General features: G+C 43.4%; 1 pseudogene; it reads right to left on the bottom strand.

Annotated features, from left to right (window-relative positions):
• Positions 1–9,530: 9,530 nt before the first annotated feature.
• On the bottom strand, positions 9,531–21,011 carry LOC133493029 (protein Jade-1-like; annotated as a pseudogene).
• Between the last annotated feature and the right edge of the window lie 2,703 nt (positions 21,012–23,714).

The raw sequence follows: 23,714 nt of genomic DNA on the forward strand, positions 1-23,714 counted from the left end.
TATCAGAATAAATTACAGAACAGTGAAAATGACTATAGTCTCAGACAAACTCACACAAAAACACACATATGTTCACGATGCACACGTGACGAAAATGCAAGTTACATCCAGTCACTGAAAAGGATAAGGCACTTTCGACCAGCTAACTCCTCTGTGTGTAAGACTTTAGTAGCGCTGCACCATCTGAAAGCTGCTCCTCAACCACCGTCAAAAGAATCAGCATGCTCCCGCTTGTCAGCAGACAACACCAGGACAACTCTCAAAAAGCCAGGACACCAGTGGCTTTGATGATTTGTCCCCACACGTCGGTTGATGAAGTACCGGACCCAGGACCCGGACTCCACGCCACCAGTTTGTAGTGGGACGAACTCTGCGTTGTTTTTTTTTTTTTTTTTTAATGATGAATGAGAAAACACACACGTTGGCTGCTCTCAACCTGGTTTAATCTTCTCCCTTGCAGTGTATTAAATAGGAGACACATTCACACATGTTCACAGAGCTCTCTTCCCAAAGACACTCAAAGCACTTACACTTACCAAACAAAAAACAAGAGGAAGGAAAAACATCACAAAACCAATAACATACGATGTACATCGCAAGAGATGACAAATATAAAAAAAAAAAACTTGCATAAGCTCACATACCTGTATAAAAAAGGAGACACATTCACAAATGTTCACAGGACTGTCTTCCCAAAGACAATCAAAGCGCTGCAAGATTAAAAACATGGTCACCACACAGACCATGACAAAATCTTCCCTTCTCCAGCTAATGAGTCTACGTTTGAAATTAATAAAATCCATTCAACACTGTGTCTCTTTAACTACACCCGCTTTGCCGATATTTTAAAATTATATATATTCACCTTTTGCAACAAATCAATGAAAATATGTGGAGGAGACCAAAATGCCTACCTTACACTTGGCAATTAGAAACAGAAGAGGAAGCGATCTCACCGAACCGCCCGATAAATGTGGCTTCAAAATAAAACATGCAACCTACTTCCTGTGTTTCTCAGCTATTCCCCCAACACTTCAACTGCATTTCCCCTTTACCATATACATTTTTAAACGCCCAATTCCTTATATCTGTAATAGCGTTGAAAAGAACGAAAAAAAGAATCAATGCCAGAGCTCGTGCAGTCTTTCAAAATAATAGTGCGCTTCCACACCCTGTCTCTATTATAGCGCACAACATCACAACACACCATTACATCTGATGGGGAAATGGACCAAATTGACCAGATGAGGCATTTAATTATGATGCAATATCCATCAAGATGGCAGCGGTGGTATGTGGAGGAGGGAGGAACAGTGAGTACGTCAACGGAGTCTGACTACAACGGGCCAATCACAAGAGATGAACGCACCTTTCCCTGCGCAGCACCCTTTTTTGATGTATGTGTGGGAGGCTATGCATAAGCTACACAGAGGTGCTGTGTGGGGGAATGCATAGGTCCCAATCGTGGGAGTCGAAAGTGGCCTTAAGGCTGCTGTACCAGATAGGCAATTCTATTTTGCACATCTACAGCAAAAATGATGAGACCTAAAATCACAGTCACCACTCATTGGTTAGTATTCGTGCTTTGTTGCAAAGCAGGAGGAACAGAAAAAGGGGCCTCACCCTCATTACCAGGCTAAATCCCATTATATGTGTATATATATCCCCATCGATTTTCCGAGCAGCTTATCCTCACAAGGGTCACGGGGAGTGCTGGAGTGCTGGAGCTTATCCCAACCGTCAAGGGGCAGGAGGCAGGGTACACCCTGAAGTGGTTGTCAGCCAATCGCAGGGCCATTCGAGACAAACAGCCGCACTTACAATCACACGTAAGGGCAATTTACTATGTCAACAAACTCCTGACCGTTTCCTGGCATAGTCCCAACATTCAAAGTCCCTACACTCAGTTGTAGGTTGTGTGCATTCCTCTTCTTCTTCTGACAATGAATCCGGTTTCCTCCTCTTCTTTGTCTTCGACCCTCAGGATCTGAATTCCCCCCAACACCCTGCAGGTTGGCAGTGCCGGGGGTGAGCGTTGTTAACCTGGGCCACAAGCGATCCGCTATTGGATTCTTTAGATGCACGCTGTTTGGCACAGTTTTTACGCCGGATGCCCTTTCTGACGCAACCCTCATCATTTATCCGGGCTTGGGACCGGCCTTAAGATTGCACGAGCTTGTGCCCCCATACAGGTGCATTGACTATTTCACCTAGCTTAAAGGCATTACAAAGCAAAGGTCATAGATAATAGAAGAAATGGAGAAGCCACTGGAGAATACAACATTAATTGGACACTCTAAATTGCCCTTAGGTGTGACTGTGAGTGCGGCTGTTTGTCTCGCTGTGCCCTGCGATTGGCTAGCAACCAGTTCAGGGTGTACTCCGCCTCCTGCCCATTGACAGCCGGGATAGGCTCCAAAACTCCCTGCAATCCTTGTGAGGATAAATGGCTAAGATAATGCATGGATATACATACAGTGAAGAAAATAAATATTTGAAGACCCTGCTATATTGCAAGTTCTCCCGCTTAGAAATAATGAAGGGGTCTGAAATCGTCATTGTAGGTGCATGTCCACTGTGAGAGAGATAATCTAAAAATAAAAATCCAGAAATCACAATGTATGATTTTTTTTAAAGATTTATTTGTGTGATACAGCTGCAAATAAGTATTTGAACACCTGTGTATCAGCTAGAATTCTGACACTCAAAGACCTGTTAGCCTGCCTTTAAAAGTCCACCTCCATTCCATGTATTATCCTGAATCAGATGCACCTGTGTGAGGTCGTTAGCTGCTGAAAGACACCTCTCCACCCCATGCAACAGTCAACATTTACCTCTTCAATGGCATTAAACCTGTTGGCTTACATCCATTTCTACGACTACTGCTATCTCCACATACCGTGATAATTTGATTAGTCACCGCTTTTTTCAGTCACTAAGGAAAAACAATGTTGCATGGAAAAAATACATGCTCCCCGAAATTCCCTTTACTTAACATATTCACAGGTGATCTTCACATGTGGCGAGAATAGCCTTTCTGTTGGAGACCACTTCAGAAGATATTAATCTTCTCTCTCCCCGTGTCATCAGCTTTAAGGCTGTCTAATGACTCGGAACAAAGGCACCGCTCATTTCTTAATGTTGGCCGACTGGGAAACATCCTTTCACTCCAGGTTTTCCATTCATCAGTTCCAAAGGACAACCTTTCCTCCTTCTATTAAAAAAATCATTACATTACAGTATAATCTCATTTGTCTGTTTGATCAAAATAAGGGTGCAGTCAGATTCCATTACAGTCCTCCAAGGTACAATCTCCATACTAAAGAACCCTAAAAGGATACAGTAACTATCTACAAGGTAATCGTTGAAAAGGGTAAATGTATGTTTCCAAGGTGTAAAAGTCAATTGTCAATGGTAAAAAAGCAGAACCTGCATGGGGACCTTCCCAATGATTGACACGCTAGATCCACTATCTATCCATTTTATGGGCTGGTTATTCTGTTCAGGTTTGCAGGGAGGTGGTCCCTATCCCGGCTAACTTTAGGCTAAGGGCCCGTCAATGACTGGGCTTGTCTTCTCATAGAAACAGATCACACTCACATTCTCTGAATTGGTATTGAGCCCATGCTATGTGAGTGAAGTCTGACAACTGAACCACTCTAGCATCAATGATTCATCATCATGTTATTGATCGTCAAATGACCTCAAGATTAACACCATGGGTGTTTTGCTTTTTCTATGGCTTTTTGTCGGTGTTCTTCCTCCACAAAAAAAAATGTATCAGGTAGGTGAAAAATCTGTTATGGGACGGGGGGTCCCATAACAGATTTTTCACCAAAAAAAAAAGCTGATATGGGAGCTATTACAGAATAGGAATGCATGATGATGAATAGTTAATTCATAATTTAAAAAATACCCAAATTATTTTGACCAAGTGGTGGCTGCCTTAAACATTTACCCCAAACCACAATGCATAATTATTAGTATTAAAATGATCAGAGATGTTATGATCTTGCTACGTATATACGAGAAGTACTAAAGCTCAATCTAAGAATCACGGTATACTTGCTCTTGAGTTTCACATGTGGGTTCTTTTTTTTCCCTCACTCCAGCAGAAGTGCATCAATTTCCCTGGTTACAGTGTCCATTTATGAGAGGACCTTCATGATAAAAGTTCAAACAAATGACATCTCCCTTTAACAAAAAAAAAGAGGTGCCTATGGAAACAATCAAATGGGTTGCGGAAGAACTGGGGGTCTTGAATAACTATTCAATGGCATTTAAAAATCATACAATGATTTTTTCCAGTGCTATTTATTTCAGAGCATGATGCAACATTGATATGAATCAATGTTTTTTTCTCTCAAGAGCAGCAATCCGCCTACACGCAGTACAATCAGTCAGTTATACGTTGAGGATTTGCCTTGGCTTAATGATACATCCACGTTGATAAGGCTTGGCATCATCAGGTTCACACAAAGACCCGGTGTGATGACGTTGTGAACTGGGTCCTCTGGCATAGTACTGGAGTTGCCTTCATCAGTTTCTGGTTGCTGAATGGTAGCACTGTTGTCCAGCAGATGTCGCAGGTTGCATCCGAATGACTGGCAACCATTGGTCTGAATGTGGTAGCTTCATGGTTTCTCAGCTGTCGCTGGTTTCCAGGTGCCATCTTCCTGTTGAAAATGGATGGGTGCGCCAGCATGTAGTGTCGACATCGGCCTAGTGGATCTGTCATAATATCGCTTCTGACGCTATTGACAGTTCTGCCTCCTTGCATGGACCCTTGCTTCAGGAGTCACCTCAGGTCGGAGTTGCTGTGTTGTCACAGGCAGGATAGAACGGAGTCTACGGCTCATCAGACTCTGGGCTGGTGATTTGAAGCTGTCGGCAGGTGTGTTTCTATACTCCAGAAAGCAGAGATATGGGACTTTCTTATCCTCTTTGGCCTTGGTGAAGATTCACTTTGCTGTTTGGACAGTTTTTTCTGCCAACCCGTTGCTCTGGGTGTAATGTGGGCTCGAGATTATGTGCTAGAACCCCCACTGCTTGAATTCTCTGGAATTCTAACATGATCCATTGTCGCTTACAACCCAGCGGGTGATTCCATGCCTCGCAAACACTGCTTTCATCTTCTGAAGAACAGCAGCTGTGGCGATATTGTGCAGACACTCTATGTCAAAGTACCTGCTGAGGTAATCACAGATGACCATGTAGTTTTCAGAGTTCCCTGTGAATAGATCAGTTGCTAGAGTATCTCATGGGGTCTCTGGGATGACATGTGAGAGTATAGGTTCATTTATACTGGAGCTGCGGTGTGATTGACATATGTCACACGTTTGCGCTTTCTTCAATCTTTTGTCCCATGTCTGGCGAAAACATCACGTCTCTTGCACTGTGATCTCAGCACCGTGGTTCCAATACTCACTGATGAGTGGGTGACAGTGTGGATTTATGTCTCCATAGCCTCAGTTAGAGACAAATTTTATTATCTGTAGCTTTTTCCATTGGTGTTCATGCAGGAGAGTAGTTGAATGTACAAGAGCATAAGAATACAAACTAACACTTGGTGTGAATGGCAAACTGCCTACCCCCTGACTGGTCTTCTAAGCTATGACCTCTACAGGCACTTGTAATTTTAACCAAGAGTTAGTTTAGAGTGAGACCTCAACTTTTTTCTGAAATCATCAGTAAGAACCTCAACAATACTCATGCTCTATTTGCTGTGGTTGACAAGATTACACCCCCCCCCATCATATAGATCCAGAACTCATAACAGATGACAAATGCAATGAGTTTTCCTGTAATTTTAGTGAAAAAATACAATTCATCAGGTCAAATATCAGCACAAATCGGCAAAAAGATAGAATGATCTGGCATATGAAGCCACCCAGAGAAAACTATTAATTTGTCAGAATTTGATAAAGATGACCAAAAAACAGTAGAGAAAACTGTTCAGCCTTCTACCATCTGAAGAACATATCTAGAGTGAAGTCTTGTATGTGTCAGGCAGGCCAGGAAAAGCTCATTCGTGCTTTTATCTCAAGTAGACTTGACTGCTGTAATGGTCTTCTGACTGGACTCCCAATAGAGAGCATTAAACACCTGCAGCTCATTCAGAATGCTACAACTCGCGTTCTGAACAAAACAAAGTGGTCAGTGCATATAACTCCAATCCTAAAGTCCTTGCACTGGCTTCCAGTCATCTTTAGAATAGATTTTAAAGTTCTGCTACTGGTCTATAAATCACTAAATGATTTACAGTGAAGAAAATAAGTATGTGAACACCCTGCTATATTGCAAGTTCTCCCACTTAGAAACAGTGGAGGGGTCAGAAATTGTCACCGTAGGTGCATGTCCACTGTGAGAGAGATAATCTAAAATGAAAAATCCAGAAATGACAATGCATTATTTTTTAACAATTTGTGTGATACAGCTGCAAATAAGTATTTGAACACTTGTATATCAGCTACAATTCTGACACTCAGAGACCTGTTACTCCGCCTTTAAAAGTCCACCTCCACTCCATGTATTATCCTGAATAATATATAATCATCAGTGATGAATATTATATGTAATTTTGATAACAATACCTATTTTAAAATGCTGCCACTCTCCCAGAAAGAAATTGCCGAACAACTACAAATCGATATGCAGTCTTGACCTGCCATTCTTCATCATCATTTATTTTCATTTAAAGTCAAATGGATGTGCTTCCGGTGCAATTTGCAATTTGAAGGAATAATTAGTATTCTAAGTCTATAAAGGGTCTCAAGGATTTTTAGGGTATTTATCATTTCTTCTTCACTCACTCAAAATATCCCATCCCTTCATTTTCTGAGTTACTTATTCTCACATTAAATGCACAAATGCAATATAATATGGCAAAGCATCAAAATCTAGTCATGCACAGTATGCAGATGAAACTGTTTCTGGTCAAAATTAGATTCCAAGAGTGAGCTGATATAAAGCAGGATGGTTGAAATGTCCCCTCAGTGATTTTCAAGCTCTTGCTAGTTTCTAGGTGAAATAAACCACAAATTAAATAAAAGAAGAAAAAACAAAAGCCTTTGCATGTATTCCAAATCCGTTAACCAATCTAATCTGCTTGGTGGGAGAAATGGAAAACAGTTGCGAGCTCACTTTCTCAGCATTCCACCATTTATGTAAATTGAAACCAATCAAAGAGCTGCCATTGAGAAGCTTTGTTATAGTGTGTTATTAGCTAGGTGGCTTTGAATCACCTATAAAGAAGAGTCATGTAAATGGTTACATTTAGCCTGGCGTCATTTTACTCAGTGAACTTAATTTGACTTTGAGGCCACACTGTGTTTTTTGAACATTACGGTAAGCATCAATGTTACGTAATTTTTTTTTTTTATCTTTTATCTTTGGTGGTAAAACAGATTTAATGGAATTCCATCTTCCTATGTTATTTTGACATTAGCCTATGACCATACACCTGCACAATCTAACGTGAGGTAAGGCAAGAACTGCATTTGTAATGTCTACCTTTACAATAATGGTCAGTTTTGTGATGAAGATGGCTATTCTTGTTGAGGTCATTTGTAGTTGTGTCTGTGAGTGTGTGTGTGTGTGTGGGGGGGTGTCTATATATGTGTAAAGCTGTACCTCTACTTCCGAATGTCTCTAGTAGTGAAAAATTCAGGTTATGAAACGCCTCCTTTGAAAAATAGTTACAAAGAAAATTCTGCATACGAAAGGAAAAATAGGCACTGGATTCCACCGAACGTAAACATCCTGTACTGTATCTTGGTTTTGTAATGGTGCGATAGAGCTGCTCTCCCATTGCCTTTCACTGTAGCATCTTCCTGGCATCACATTGGCGAAGAGGGATGTCAAGCTTTAGCCATGATGCACTTCCTGTATCTTGGTTTCTGTGGTGCGGTAGAGCAGCTCTTTTCTATTGGCTATCGTCGTAGCATTTTCCTGACATCCCATCCTTCCATTGGCTAGGAGGGACGTCAATCTTTCGCCATGATGCACATCCTGTATCTTCGTCACGGAATCTATTGTCACACACTAGCGCACAGTGGTAAACGACTAAATCTTCTTCTAAGTCTTCGTGAATGCATTCATTTTTTGTCACCATAGGCTCCAAGAAATTGATGGCCAGTGCCAGTGGAAGAGGGCGTGGGTTGTTTTATTAAAAAAAAAAACAAAGCAAGAGATTATCAAGAAATGTAAAAAAGGCATGCATTTGACTGACATCGCCAAAATGCATGATATTGGAAAAAGGAAAAGGAGACAGCTGGAGACCCAATGATGGAGGTAATGATTTATGAAAAAGCAACGGCCGTATTTAATGACCTCCTGAAGAAGGATGGCGGCGAGGGAACTTCGGAATAGGAGCCACACTTTGAGTTTAGGGCATTGTGTGAGTGGTTTGAAAAATTCAAGAGGAGGACTGAAATTCACTCTGTTGTTCAGCATGGGAAGACATAAAGTGCAGACCAGAAGGCGGCAAAATAATTTGTTTGCAAATTCAAACAATTGGCATAGGAGGAAGGCTGCGTTGCAGAGCAACTATTCAATTGTGACGAGACTCGCCTATTTTGGAAAAAGATGCTTCATCGTACATTCATAACAGCGGTGGAGTAGGAACTGTCAGGCCACAAACCAAAGGCTTATCCTTGCCCTTTGTCTCCATGCCAGTGTTGGGGATTGTAAAATTAAGCCCCTACTGGTGTACCATTCCGAAAATCCCAGAGCATTCAAAGTTAACAAAATCCTAAAGGAGAAACTTCCAGTGATGTGGAGGGGCAATCTTAAGGCCTGGGTTACCTGAAATTTTTTTGAGTGGGTGAACTTGGTGTTTGGCCCTGCTGTAAAGAAGTTAAGAGATGAGAACGATCTCCCCCCTCAAGTTCCTCCTCATCCTCAACAATACCCATGCCCATCCACCTAGCCTCGATGATGATATCCTGGAGAAGTTCTACTTCATTAAGTTGCTGTACCTCCCACCAAACACAACCACTCTTCTCCAGCCCATGGACCAACAAGTCATTTTAAGAAAATGTATACGAAACGGGTGTTCGTGAGGGGTTTTTCGACATCACAGAGAATACAAACCTTACCCTTTGTGAGTTTTAGAAGGAGCAGTTCGACATTGTTGTTTGCCTCAATTTAACTTGACTTGGCTTGGCAGGAGATGACCAGACAAACCCTTAATGCAGCTTAGAGAAAATCTGGCCTCATGCTGTTGCTCCACAAGATTTTGAGATGTTTGCAGTGGAGCTAGAATGTGAACTTCAACGTTAAGTTGAGGAAATTGTTTCGCTTTGAAAGGCCATGGGACTTAAGGTTGATGAGGAGGACATTGACGAGTTGCGGCTCAGGGTCAGGCTCAGCTGAGGCAAAACCAAGGGGTGCACAGCATTGGCCAAGTGCCGCTAGAATAAGAGCATGTGGTGGACGTTGTGGGTAATGCGCCGATGAGACATGAGTGTGTGGTGGACGCTGCAGGCCAAGCAACACCGCTGAAGCAAAATCTCGGGAGTGGCAAATGGTCAAAAGACGCCAAAACAGAAGCGAGAGGTGGCGGCCGAAAGTCGCATGCTGCTGCTGGAGAATGTGGGAGCGGCTGCAGGTTGGGCATCGCCGAAGCATGACCAGAAGACAGCCACTAGTTGAAAGTCATTGCTGGAAAGCATGAGCGAAGAGTGGTCATTGGGTGCCAGGCGCAGACGAAATGGCAGCAAGAGGTAGGCGCCACAGGCCGGGTGCCACTGGAACGAAAACAAGAATCAGCAGCCAGTCGAACAATCCCTGCTCCCGAGCCAGGTTCACAAGAGCTGCAAACCGCAAAGCCAAAGTGGCCAGCTGCTCCAATTTGGAGGTATAGGGCAGTACGTTCTTCGTATTACTATGCTCGATATCTGGCCAGTTCGTTCTGTCTCAAGCATGGGACATGGGGTTGGACCCAATTGTGGGACTCCGAGGCAGTGACATGTCAAGAGTGATTTTATTCCAGACAGAAGTCATGCACAGGTAAGCTTTCCAAAAAATGCAAAGGCACAAAAACCCATGGCAAATGACAAGGTCCAAAAACTTGAAAACCAAGTCAGATAACTACTAGGCAAAGGGTTAGGGTTAACTTAAAGACACTTGGTTGTGGTGGCACAGGAACGCTGGCCATGACAACGAGGCAAATACTCAACAAGAACCTCATGTACTCACGCAGACTAATAACCGGACAACTGGAGTGCCCAGAGAAAACCCACACAGGCAGCGGGAGAACATGCAAACTTCACACAGTCGGGGGCGGGATTGAACCTCAGTCTTCACAACTGTGAGGCAATGCTCTTCAGCTCCTCGACCATGCCGCCCTATGTGTGCGTGTGTGTGTGTATGTGTGTGTGTGTGCGCGCATGCGGGTGTGTGTATGTGTGCGTGCACCATCGGATGAAGAGGAGAAAGCGAGGAAGTGGTCTACTAGCCTTTTCACAAGAGAATATTGGTAACAGACATTCCTTCTCCTTTTGGATGTGCAGTGTGGTTTTGATGACACTGTGCTCTGCTGTATTAGCTCGGGATGAGATGTGCTGGGAGATTCTCAGTGTTCTTTAGATTTGATGAGACAGATATTAAACCAAAAGCATCACTGTGAGTGCAACTCTTCACAATTAGGTGTTGGCTAATAGGGATTCAAATGGCCAAGGAAAGGCAATTGTGGAATGAGAATATTTGGACTCAAATCAGAGTGAATCTTTGAATATCCTTTATTTTACTTTACCTTTACTTTATTATGATAAGATCTGTAACAGCCACCGAAAAAAATACTATATGACAATGTTTAGACTTTGTTTTCGACATTTTAACTTACTGCACATGGATTCTGCTCCTGTAGTTCCTATAGTTAATCATGGATGCAAATAGTCATAGCCGTCCACCGAGACAATTATCCCGATGGAAGAAGGCGTCCAATAGCTGTGTCAGAGGAGCTGCACGGATATCCCCGGCAGACGACTGTGGTAAATGAATAGGAGAGAGTTGTGAAAAGCCAACATGCATGGCAGATGATTCACGAGAACTAGAAAGGGGGCAGATGGTGTGAATTAATGACATTTACATCACTGATATAGGTGCAAAACCAACCTGGGGGATCCTGGTTAAAAGACTTTTTAAAGTAAAAATAAAATCTTGTACAAAAAGCGATTAGATGTAGATGTAGCGATTAGTAATCCCCTTGTCAAAAAACTCAGGGTCATGCTATTACGCAAGACTCACCCCGTGTCCCATGTGTTGCTCTTGAAGCATGTCTCTTCCAGCCCACTCAATCCTCCAGAGGTCTCTCCTGCTCCTTGGCATTTTATTATATGTGAATGAGTGGTTGTCGAGAGGTGCCCTAAATGTGACTTGGAACAAATTCAGCATCTACCCTGCTTTTCACCCAAAATTCAGATGGGATAGGCTCATGCTCAGTTGGAACCCTAATGTGGACCAGTGATAAAGAAAATAGTGAGTTGGACGTAGCGGGCCACATTAATTCATGAATATTTTTGGTCTAAAATAAGAAATATTGCTGGACCCTGTAACAAACTGCAGTTTGTCATTCCACAATGAAGGAATAAGTGATGGGGGTTACAATTTCTTTCAAAAACTGTCCTCTTGACTAAATGTAATGATTTGTGAACATAGAAGAATTGGTTAAGGACACTTGAAGACAACTTTGTGTTGCAAGAAAGAGGTAGATTTGCCTGAATCTTGATGCAAGTGTTAAATCACCAGGCATGCAAAATCATCATCTGAAGAGAAGCCAGAGAAATGGGGAAAACGAAAGGGGGAGGATCACAAGACAAGGTTTCTTCAAAACGCACTCGTGGTCTCACTGTGCTGCATATTTTTTCGCTGTAAGCTCATTCTCTCTTATTGTTAAAGTACCCAGGGAGCTCTCCTTAAAGTGAAGTTGATCTCAGGTTATAGTCACTTACTCACCACCATTACTGCAATATTTCTCTCCCCATTTGATTCCCAGCATGAGCACCAATCGGAAAGTGTATTAACCTTCCATGGTGAGGAATGATTTGGTTCATCAGAGCAAGGAAATCTGCTCAGATAGTTCTGGCTGACATGCAAACACATGGTGGATGAATACATGTTTTATATATGTCTGCTTGCACACACCTACACACACAAATTGTTGCTTAGGCATGCATGTACTGAGCAATGAGCATGCCTACTTCATGTTGGGACAATGAGCATCACACAGCAATAAACAGCTTCGCTGCTAGTACAAAGTATCTGCTGTGCAAAATATATACAAACTAATAAAATAATACTCTTTCAAGTCCCAAACGTGAAAAGGACCCATATTTGTTTATTAAAGAATTTTGCCTGCTGCAACATGTTTAGTAGGGTTTTGTAAAAAAGGGGAAGGACTGCAGTTGAAAATCTTTTTTGGGTGGGTTACGCAAAGGTCTAGTGTCATCCCTATAAATATTCTAAAATAGATATTGAAATGAAAAATACATAAAAGATTATTCACTTCAATGTCTACAGGAAAAAATTAATATGAGTGGAGAGCGCGGCATCCATGCTCAAAGTTGCGGAAGTCTCATTCGACATCCAAGTGGCTGCATTTACTGTTCGGGACGTCACCCCGGACATTCGCCATTGAAAAAAACGCTGTGGCCCCTACTGTAGGATACACCCCTTCAGACATGGAAGCTCTTTTTGAAGAAAACATCTCACATCCAAATGAAGTGTCCGGGGCAATATTACCCTATTGTTTCCAGCCATATTCAATGCAGCCCTATGGGGGGCACAAACCAGTGCAATCTGTAGGCCGGTCCCAAGCCCGGATAAATGCAGAGGGTTGCGTCAGGAAGGGCATCCGGCGTAAAAACTGTGCCAAACAAATATGAGCGTTCATCTAAAGAATCCCATACCGGATCGGTCGTGGCCCGGGTTAACAACGCCCGCCCCCGGCACTGCTAACCTGCAGGGCGTCGGTGGAAATTCAGCTACTGTGGGTCGAAGACAAAGAAGAGGAGGAAACCGGATCCAGCGTCAGAAGAAAAAGAGGAATGCACAGAGCCTACAACTGAGTGTAGGGACTTTGAATGTTGGGACTATGACAGGAAAAGCACAGGAGTTGGTTGACATGATGATTAGGAGAAAGGTTGATATTCTGTGCATCCAAGAGAGCAGGTGGAAAGGTAGTAAGGCTAGAAGTTTGGGAGCAGGGTTTAAATTATTCTACCATGGAGTAGATGGGAAGAGAAATGGAGTAGGGGTTATTTTAAAGGAAGAGCTGGCTAAGAATGTCTTGGAGGTGAAAAGTGTATCAGATCGAGTGATGAGACTAAAATTTGAAATTGAGGGTGTTATGTATAATGTGGTTAGCGGCTATGCACCACAGGTAGGATGTGACCTAGAGTTGAAAGAGAAATTCTGGAAAGAACTAGATGAAGTAGTTCTGAGCATCCCAGACAGCGAGAGAGTTGTGATTGGTGCAGATTGTAATGGACATATTGGTAAAGGAAACAGGGGCGATGAAGAAGTGATGGGTAAGTACGGCATCCAGGAAAGGAACTTTGAAGGGCAGATGGTGGTGGACTTTGCAAAAAGGATGGAGATGGCTGTAGTGAACACTGATTTCCAGAAGAGGGAGGAACATATAGTGACCTACAAGAGCGGAGGTAGAACCACGCAGGTAGATTATATTTTGTGCAGACGATGTAATCTGAAGGAGGTTACTGACTGTAAAGTAGTGGTAGGGGAGAGTGTAGCTCGACAGCATAGGATGGTAGTATGTAGGATGATTCTGGTGGTGGGTAGGAAGATTAAGAAGACAAAGGTAGAGCAGAGAACCATGTGGTGGAAGCTGAAAAAGGAAGAATGTTGTGCAGCCTTCCGGAAAGAGGTGAGACAGGCTCTCGATGGACAACCGAAGCTCCCGGAAGACTGGACAACGACAGCCAAGGTGATCAGAGAGACAGGCAGGAGAGTACTTGGTGTGTCATCTGGTAGGAAAGGGGAGAAGGAGACTTGGTGGTGGAACCCCAAAATACAGGGAGTCATACAAGGAAAGAGATTAGCGAAGAAGAAGTGGGATACTGAGAGGACTGAGGAGAGGCGAAAGGAGTACATCGAGATGCGACGTAGGGCAAAGGTAGAGGTGGCAAAGGCTAAACAAGAGGCATATGAAGACATGTACACCAGGTTGGACACGAAAGAAGGAGAAAAGGATCTCTACAGGTTGGCCAGACAGAGGGATAGAGATGGGAAGGATGTGCAGCAGGTCAGGGTGATTAAGGATAGAGATGGAAATGTGTTGACTGGTGCCGGTAGTGTACTAAATAGATGGAAAGAATACTTTGAGAAGTTGATGAATGAAGAAAATGAGAGAGAAGGAAGAGTTGAAGAGGCAAGAGTGAAGGACCAGGAAGTGGAAATGATTACTAAGGGGGAAGTCAGAAAGGCACTACAAAGGATGAAAACTGGAAAGGCAGTTGGTCCTGATGACATACCGGTAGAGGTATGGAAGCAATTTGGAGAGATGGCTGTGGAGTTTTTGACCAACTTATTCAACAGAATACTAGCGGGCGAAAAGATGCCTGAAGAATGGAGGAAAAGTGTTCTAGTTCCCATTTTTAAGAACAAAGGGGATGTTCAGAGCTGTGGGAACTATAGAGGAATAAAGTTGATGAGCCACACAATGAAGTTATGGGAAAGAGTAGTGGAGGCTAGACTCAGGACAGAAGTAAGTATCTGCGAGCAACAGTATGGTTTCATGCCTAGAAAGAGTACCACAGATGCATTATTTGCCTTGAGGATGCGCGTGGAAAAGTACAGAGAAGGTCAGAAGGAGCTCCATTGCGTCTTTGTGGATCTAGAGAAAGCCTATGACAGAGTACCAAGAGAGGAACTGTGGTACTGCATGCTTAAGTCTGGTGTGGCAGAGAAGTATGTTAAAATAGTACAGGACATGTATGATGGCAGCAGAACAATGGTGAGGTGTGCCTTAGGTGTGACAGAGGAATTTAAGGTGGAGGTGGGACTGCATCAGGGATCAGCTCTGAGCCCCTTCCTGTTTGCAGTGGTAATGGATAGGCTGACAGATGAGGTTAGACTGGAATCCCCTTGGACCATGATGTTCGCAGATGATATTGTCATATGCAGTGAAAGCAGGGAGCATGCAGAGGAACAATTGGAAAGATGGAGACATGCACTGGAAAGGAGAGGAATGAAGATTAGCCGAAGTAAAACAGAATATATGTGCGTGAATTAGAAAAGTGGAGGGGGAAGAGTGAGGCTACAGGGAGAAGAGATAGCGAGGGTCGACGACTTCAAATACTTGGGGTCAACAATACAGAGCAATGGAGAGTGTGTGGTCAGGAAGTGAAGAAACGGGTCCAAGCAGGTTGGAACAGCTGGCGAAAGGTGTCTGGTGTGTTATGTGACAGAAGAGTGTCTGCTAGGATGAAGGGCAAAGTTTACAAAACAGTGGTGAGGCCGGCCATGATGTACGGATTAGAGACAGTGGCACTGAAGAAATAACAGGAATCTGAACTGGAGGTGGCAGAAATGAAGATGTTGAGGTTCTCGCTCGGAGTGACCAGGTTGATAGGATTAGAAATGAGCTCATTAGAGGGACAGCCAAAGCTGGATGTTTTGGAGACAAGATTCGAGAGAGCAGACTTCGATGGTTTGGACATGTTCAGAGGCGAGAGAGTGAGTATATTGGTAGAAGGATGCTGAGGATGGAGCTCCCAGGCAAAAGAGCGAGAGGAAGACCAAAGAGAAGGTTTATGGATGTGGTGAGGGAAGACATGAGGGCAGTTGGGGTTAGAGAGGAAGATGCAGGAGATAGGCTAAGATGGCAAAAGATGACACGCTGTGGCGACCCCTAACGGGACAAGCCGAAAGGAAAAGAAGAAGAAGAAGATGTTTTACATATACAGTATACCAAATATTAGTTCTGTTAGTTCTACCTTCAACTTTTAACAGGTTTTATCCTGTTGTGGGTTATAGTTCTTCTGGTTAAGGTGTTCCTCATGTGAAGTTGTTTTTACCGGCTTCATATATATACAGCTGGTCATAGATAATTGTCTTGTTTTTTCTTTGTCTCACTTTTATATAACCAAAGGACTTTTAATCTGATCTTTAGTAAGGGGTGACAACTCAGGAGATTTGTACCCTTTCCTCTCTTTGCAAATAATGTCCTTTCTTTTTTAATAAAAATCCACGAAGACAAGATTGTCTGCTTGCTTATAGTGTCAGAATAAAGATTTTGCCAAAACAGACTAAATGTCTAAGACAGGGAATACAACAACATCCGAATCAGGATATCGCAATGCCAATACTCAATGACATCATGACTGACAATAATATCTTTCCATGATCCAAACATAGCAAACCAGTTTAAAATAGGATTTTCAATACCTGAATGAAAATGCATAGTTTCAGACAACATTTCGAGTCCCTTGAGCGTTTTAGTGACCGAACCACCTGGGACTGAATTTGATTTATGAACAGGGCGTCTCTACACACAATCATAATCATAAGGATCAGTCATGGGACCTGGGTAATAAGCGTAGATTCTTAACAGTCTAAGGATGAAATGTGTTAATTGGTCCTATTTACTGTTATCACAATATTTTCTGGCCTCCTGGTTAATATTACTATTATTGAGTTCCACTGTTTTGCTGAAGCCATAGTTGGTTTGGGACTTGAGTTTTCTCCCGAATAGGCAGTCGTCTTCGACCTGTCCAAACATGGCGTTGTAATGATAAGCTCCTGGTGAACCACCCATTAAGACTTTTTTTTTTTTTTTTTTTACCCATATTTCAATTAGGAGTAAGGTATTTTAAATGAGAGTGTCTGATTAAATGTCACATACCAGACCATTACCTTTTAGCACAAATTCATGTTTGGACTGTATCATAACTTTCTCGAAGAGGTGTTTCTCGCAGCACTCTTCATGAGATTTCTGCTGTTTGTCATGATTCAGTATTATAGCGACGATGTCATAAACCAGTGTCCCCAGGCAGTTTCCGAAAATCAGCCGCTGGTTCATCGTAGAACACATCATTGCAGTGGTTGAAGGTCAGAGGTTACCAGCACTTAACCTTCGTTAGGTCACTGTTCATTTGTGGGAGGTATAGAAGAAGGGGGTGGCTGTCCAGGTGCAAGGTCGCCAATCAGCCAGTGTTTAACGTGTGACAAATGGATCCGTTTGGTCCAACCATCGACCTTTAACACTGTAGGCATCACTATTGGCACTCGATAGGGTCTCTCCCAGTGATCACTCAAACACAATTTCCTTTTGATAACTTTGATGAAGACCCAGTCTCCGATGGAGATTGGACCGCGTTGTTGCTCTGGGGACACTGGCATATCTGGGAGTTCATTGGCATGACAACGTTCATGTCACGTCCCATCGGAGCGGGGGTAGGACCCAAATGCAGGACTCGGAAGATGCAAGGTAGTTCAAGGAGACACGTTTATTATATGCAGAGGTAGGGGATCGAGCAGGCAGTCCGGTGCAGCAGCGGTAGTTGGGACATCGGGCGAAGAGAGCAGGTGAGCGGGCAGGCAGGAGTCGGTACACAGGAGAACAATCAACGCAGGCAGAAGTATCAAAGGAGTCAGGCTTACAAGGTTGGTCGGAGAACATGCGAAGGTCGGTACACACAGGTTCGATCAGGGAAACCGGAGCACACGAACGGGACATGAAGATCAACGAACAGGCGTCGGCCAGTTGTCATCGCGGTCATATAAATCCACAGCATAATCAGGCTGCATGAGGCGCAGGTGTGCACCTCCCAATCAGCGCACCCGCGTGGGCACCCGCACAGCTCGTGCTGGAGTGGCAGGATCATGACAGTTCACTATATTCCAATGTCTTCTTCGTGTTATATGCCAAGTCATGTATAGCAGTGGTCCCCAACCTTTTTATCTCTGCGGACCGGTCAATGCTTGACAACTTCTACCGCGGACCAATAGGGGGTGGGTGCGGGGCGTTACATAGTTTGTTTGTTTTGAAAATCATTTGTATTGAATATCGAATACAATAAACGTGATAATGAAAAATAAAATACAAATGTAATGCTGAAATAAATAAAATAAACATAAAAATACACATGGGAAAATAAAGAACAAGAGCCAGCCATTCCAAATTACTTTCTCTTTTATCTAACTAAACCTACACAACAGTTACACTTAATTAAACAATCCATGAATGTTATTTTTCAACAGCTGAAATAAATTTGTCAGTTTCAACCATTTCCCTCTGTTGGCGACCACAGCCTTAGCTCTCTTTTAACTGTTCGCTCGAGTAACATTTAAACATTCCTTCAAAATAAGATACAGATACGCCACGAAAATGAATTTAAAGTGCATGAAAATTTTAATTCACCATAACGCTAAATCAATGGGAGCTTGTTTCTCTGCAATGAGATAGTAACGTAATGGGAGACATTGACACCTGAAGTGTGTTGTTTATATCCAGTCTATTATGTTGCTTTGTTTTGGTTGCTGTCACTCCAGAAAACCCCGGTTCACGATGTGTCGGAAATTAGAGAAATCTTTGCAGCGGCTCACGTAATTTAAACATTCTTGTGACCGATTTCCCTCTGGATAACCATCTTATTTCTGTGTGTAAGAGAAAGCTCCTCAAAAAGCCACGAGTTAAAGGAGGGTTTTGATGTGGTTAATAACTTTCTTTATCTTGAAAGTTGTCGGCTTTTCTTCGATCTCTTCACTCGGCTTTTTCCCCATCAAAGAAACTTACGGGGGTAAATTTGATGCTTAAGTGACTGAGATGTAACCCAGAGAATCTGGTCATTTTTCAAAACAAAAGATGTTTCAGACTTGGATAATGAATACAACGTAACTAATAATTACTTCGGCGGCCCGGTACCAATTGATCCACGGACCGGTAGCGGTCCACAGCCTGGTGGTTGGAGATCACTTGTGTATAGAGTTCAGGATATCCTTAGTTTTTAATGTGAAATCAGGTATAGTATATGGTCTTCTATTGAAAAAGTTAAAGGGAGTTGGGCTTTTTCCTTCTGCGGGCAGGATATGCATGTTCAATTTTACAATATCAATAGAATCACGCCATGGTCTTCCCGTCTCTTTCATTGTCCTGATAAATTCAATTGGACTGTTAGTCCTTTCAACTAAACCAGCACTCTGCGGATGATAAATACAATGTTTTTTTTTTTTTTGTTTGTTTTTTTATGTCTTTTAAAATGTTATGATGTCAATAACAATGTTAACAAAATGAGAACCATTGGCACTTATCATAACTCTCTGGATTCCAAATGTTGGTATTGTGTGTTTCCACAATGCTTTAGCTACTGTCACTATGCTGTCACCATCCAGGTCAGGTTGCAGACCCTCTCCAGGTCTTGGCGGAGGTGCGTGAATAGCTGCAGTTGTCTCAGCAACCCCTCCTGTTCATGTCTGGCCAAGGCATCCTCCTCGTTCTTCTTGGGTGTGAGCAACAGCTGGTTGATTTAGCTTTGCCCTTCAGCTTGAGGTGTCGGCCCACTTTCTTGGCATCCATAAACTGGTAGAAGACCTCCTCCATCTCTTGCAATTTCATCTTGCGGACGTTGTTTTTCCTGTGGGTCACGTTGACGAACAAGACACAAGGACGGCTGCTATGACGAGCGAGGCAAAGAGCCGAAAGGGATGAGGCCGGGGGCGGGCGTGTCCTCTTCCTTCTCCTCTCTAAGCCTTCCTTTCAGTTTGCCCTTCTTGCTCCCGACGCTTTCCTCATTTTGTACCTCAGCGCTGGAGTCCAGCTCCCAGAGTCAGCAGCTCTTAAGCCCCTAGTGCTTGGGACAGTAAGACTTGAACTTGACTTTGTCGCCCTGGGTAATGATGGTGGTCATCTCCAGGCCGGAGTGAAGGCCGTAAGTCACGTGAAAGGCAATGCGGCAGTTTTTGTCGGAGCACTGGATGCAGGCTCCCATCTTTTCTTGACACAGGCAGCAGTTGAGCGTCCACCTGTTGCTGGGAATGTGCGACACGTTGGTGATGGGCTCCATCTTCTCTGGGTTCCCAATGCATACCTCTGGGATCCACACAAGTCACAGCTGACATGGACCCACTTGGTTTCACTGTGGGTGGGCTTCATAGCATCGCCCTTCTTCAGGCACAACTGGCACTTTGGCAGGATACCCAAGGTGCAGATCTGACACAACCAGCTGCCCTTTGGACTTTTTGTATGTCATAACATGCCTGGTTGATGCAGATGTTGCACTTGTCGCAGAACATCTCGTTGTTGTCCTCTCTGTTGGAGGACTGGCCCATGTCGCACACCACGTCCATGTTGTACTCGATGCCCAGGCCCTCCCGTGTCTTGGTAGCGTGTGTCATGTTCTCATGACAACGGTGCTTAAACTCTTCCAAGGCCCGCTCCATGGTGAATTCATTCAGAGCCGGAAGAGCCAACCATCCAAACTCCAAGTGAACGACTTGCAGCCAGGTGACGTCTTCCTGGTTGAGGTCGTAGCAACACATGACCTCTGCCAAAGTCCTGATGTCCACGTAACCAAGGGCCTGGGGAGCCAATGTGCGGATCAGCTTCTTTGGTCGTGATGAACATGACTTCCTTGCTTTTGTCGGTTAGCACCTGTGCCATTGCCTCCAGGATGGACTGCGGGCTAATGGGCACCTGAACACCCTTTTTCCCCACTCCTGGTTACATGGATCGGCCAGGATGTAGTAATCCTCCGCGTTGAGCTGGTTGCACCTTCATGGCAGTGATCAGGCCTGTCTTGAAGACCTCAGATGGTTTCCGTCTGCGGCCTCTCCTGGCCAGGGATGAATTCTGGGACCAGCAGGCAGAATTGCTGGCATTGACTCATTGCTGTTGCTGGGTTGCCGACTTCTCTTCATGGCGGGGCATCTGAGGAGTTCCAGCTTCACTACACTTGTTGATCTGTCATTGGTTGTGCATGTAGGGTCACCATCTTCACATACGAGTACCAGGCGTTGGCGTCCATTGGAGAGGTGGGATTGTTCTTCATCCATGATGATTCATATCCATAGATCCATTGACGAACACGTACAGTCCCATACTGGTCGATGAGGAGGAGACCATGCTCTGATCAGCACCAAGTCCAGGAGTCCCAATGGTGGTGCTCCTTTACCTAACATGCTCAAGCGCAGATCAGCTGAATTCCACCAGTGTGAGACCAGGGCAGCCTATTGCTACCCCACCGTTTGTAGCGGGACTTACACCGCGACTTGTCGTTGGATGAAAAGGGAGCCACAGGCTTGCAGTGGGACAGGTGTGTCAACGTGGGACATGTGTATCAACGTGGGACATTCCACTATCTTTATCACCGTGGGAAGGGTTAGCAGACCTGGTAGGGACCTTCCCAGCCACAGCCTTGGCACACATGCACACAATTTAAATGGGAAGATTTAAAAACATGTTGTTGTTTTTTTGCACAAAATAAGATAAGCAAGGAAGCTGGTGTAAACAGGTTGTGTGCAAAATTACGAATAAAACTCTCAATGACAACGTCACTCTAACTTTTATCCAGCCATCCATTTTCTTTTGCCGCTTATCCTCACGAGGGTCGTGGGGAGTGCTGGAGCCTATCCCAGCTGTCAACTGGCAGGATGCAGGGGACACCCTAAACTGGTTGCCAAGGCACATGGAGACAAACAACAGTCACACTCACAATCACACCTCGGGGCAATTTAGAGTGTTCAATTAATGTACCATGTTTTTAGGATGTGGGAGGAAACCGGAGTGCTCGGAAGAACCCAAGCAGGCACGGGGAGAACATGCAAACTCCACACAGGCAAGTCTGTGATTGAACGTGGGAACCTCAGTACTGTGAGCCCAAGGCTTGACCACTTGAGCCACCTGCCGCCTCACTGTAACTTTCATTCAATGAAAAATGTTTCTCTGATTGCATCAAGCCTTGTCACTGTCACAACCCCGACAGCCACAATCTACCAGATTGGGAGGTTTGCCAGCTCCGTACACAACAGTATAAAATGCCATTTATATAAAACTTCAGGGCCGCACTACCATTATCACTATCATAGTAAGGTGGGGCCTGCAAAATATCCTCTTGGGACCACCAGTTTGAGACCCCTGATGTATATTATCTTCTAATTCAGTATTTTCTGTAAGCCATCACTGGGTTTCACTTTGAGGAGCATGTTTTTGCACGTCTTTTAGAACTGAAATCAATATGAGGGTTGGGGGCTTGTGATTGTGTCAGTATGTGTGTGCCATATTTTCCTGTTGCTGCCTCCTTGGCGGTTTGATCAGCAAACGCATTTCCCAGTGAGACAGCATTTTTTTTCTTTTTTTTTCTTATGGCTCTCTTACTGCCTCTCACTTTCCTTAGCCTGTTCTAACCTGTTGTTACTGTAGTTTCTTCATCTGGTTTTAATATGTCTACTGCTTGTATTACGTCAGCCGTCTCTCCTGGCTTTCACTTTTTTCCCTGTGCTAACTAAGTTCTTGCCATCCTAGGATGGAAGTCTTTCTTAATCTTGGCTTTAACTTTCTTCCCTGCAACACTTGCCATCAATCTTTCTCCCAACCTGCTGCATCCTTCAACTGTTAACTTGCCATTCAAGCCATGTTATTTTTCTTTTTTTTTTCACTAATTTTTTCAGAAACATCGTGCTGCCCAGTAAAAATTGTTCCATAAAGTTTACATTCCCTCAACTTAATGTTCCCGCTTTACATGATGTTTTTCTATGTTTGTCCTGTACAGAATACTTGTCCTTTTTGGGACCAAAGTCCGAATCCACTACCTTGTGTACGTCACCAGAGCAGAGACATCTGTTAGCATCATTAGATTTGCATCCATGATCTATTATTCCACAAGTAATGGCATTCACACTCAAATTCACTCACTCACACATTTATGGATCCTTATAAACACCTTCTTCATAGGTGGAGTAATCTTAAAACCTCCTTCTGGCGGAGTAGCCTTAAAACCTCCTTCTGGCGGAGTACCCTTACCTACCTGTCAACGTTTCGGAGTGCCAACCTGTATAAACTACCAAAAAAATCCTTGTAGAGAGCAAAAAATCCTAATAACATGTCGAAGCAAATTATGTCGAAATAACGGAGGAAAAAAAACAAAACGTTTTTCAATTATTTTTATTGTAGATATCCATAATGGTAATATCTGAAGTTAATGTCTAATTCTACTAAGTGGAATGATCAAAAAGACCCTAAGGCTACAATACGTCAGATATTTGTAAGAGAGATTCACCAAAGGAAAAGAAAAATATTTTGAAAGATTACATATCTACTAAACACTGACGATCAATTCCTTATTTTTAGTAAATAAGGAAGGAGCTGATCTGTATGATTAGGCGAACAATAAAGTATAAAAGAACTCACTGACATTAGCTATCGTTCCTAAGCGATTATCAATCTTGGTACATGGAACGTCTTTGTTGACATACATATGATACCCTTGTGGTGAAAACACAACATTCAATTATATTATTGTCAGTTGTTATAAAAACACGATCATGAGCTACAATGCTAACAAGAGAGGTACAATGTCAGCTACAATAATCCCATGTATTTGTAATGAGGCCCAGCTCAGCTCAGGCACAGAATTGTGGGAAGGCACAAATTTGGCCAAGGTAACCAAAAAAAAAAAAAAAATCTGCTGCACATAAGGTTCCAAAGAGGACAGTGACCTACATAATCCTTCACTGGAAGCCGTTTGTGATGAAAA

The sequence above is a fragment of the Syngnathoides biaculeatus genome, chromosome 19, assembly GCF_019802595.1.
Source record: "Syngnathoides biaculeatus isolate LvHL_M chromosome 19, ASM1980259v1, whole genome shotgun sequence".
NCBI lineage: Eukaryota > Metazoa > Chordata > Actinopteri > Syngnathiformes > Syngnathidae > Syngnathoides > Syngnathoides biaculeatus.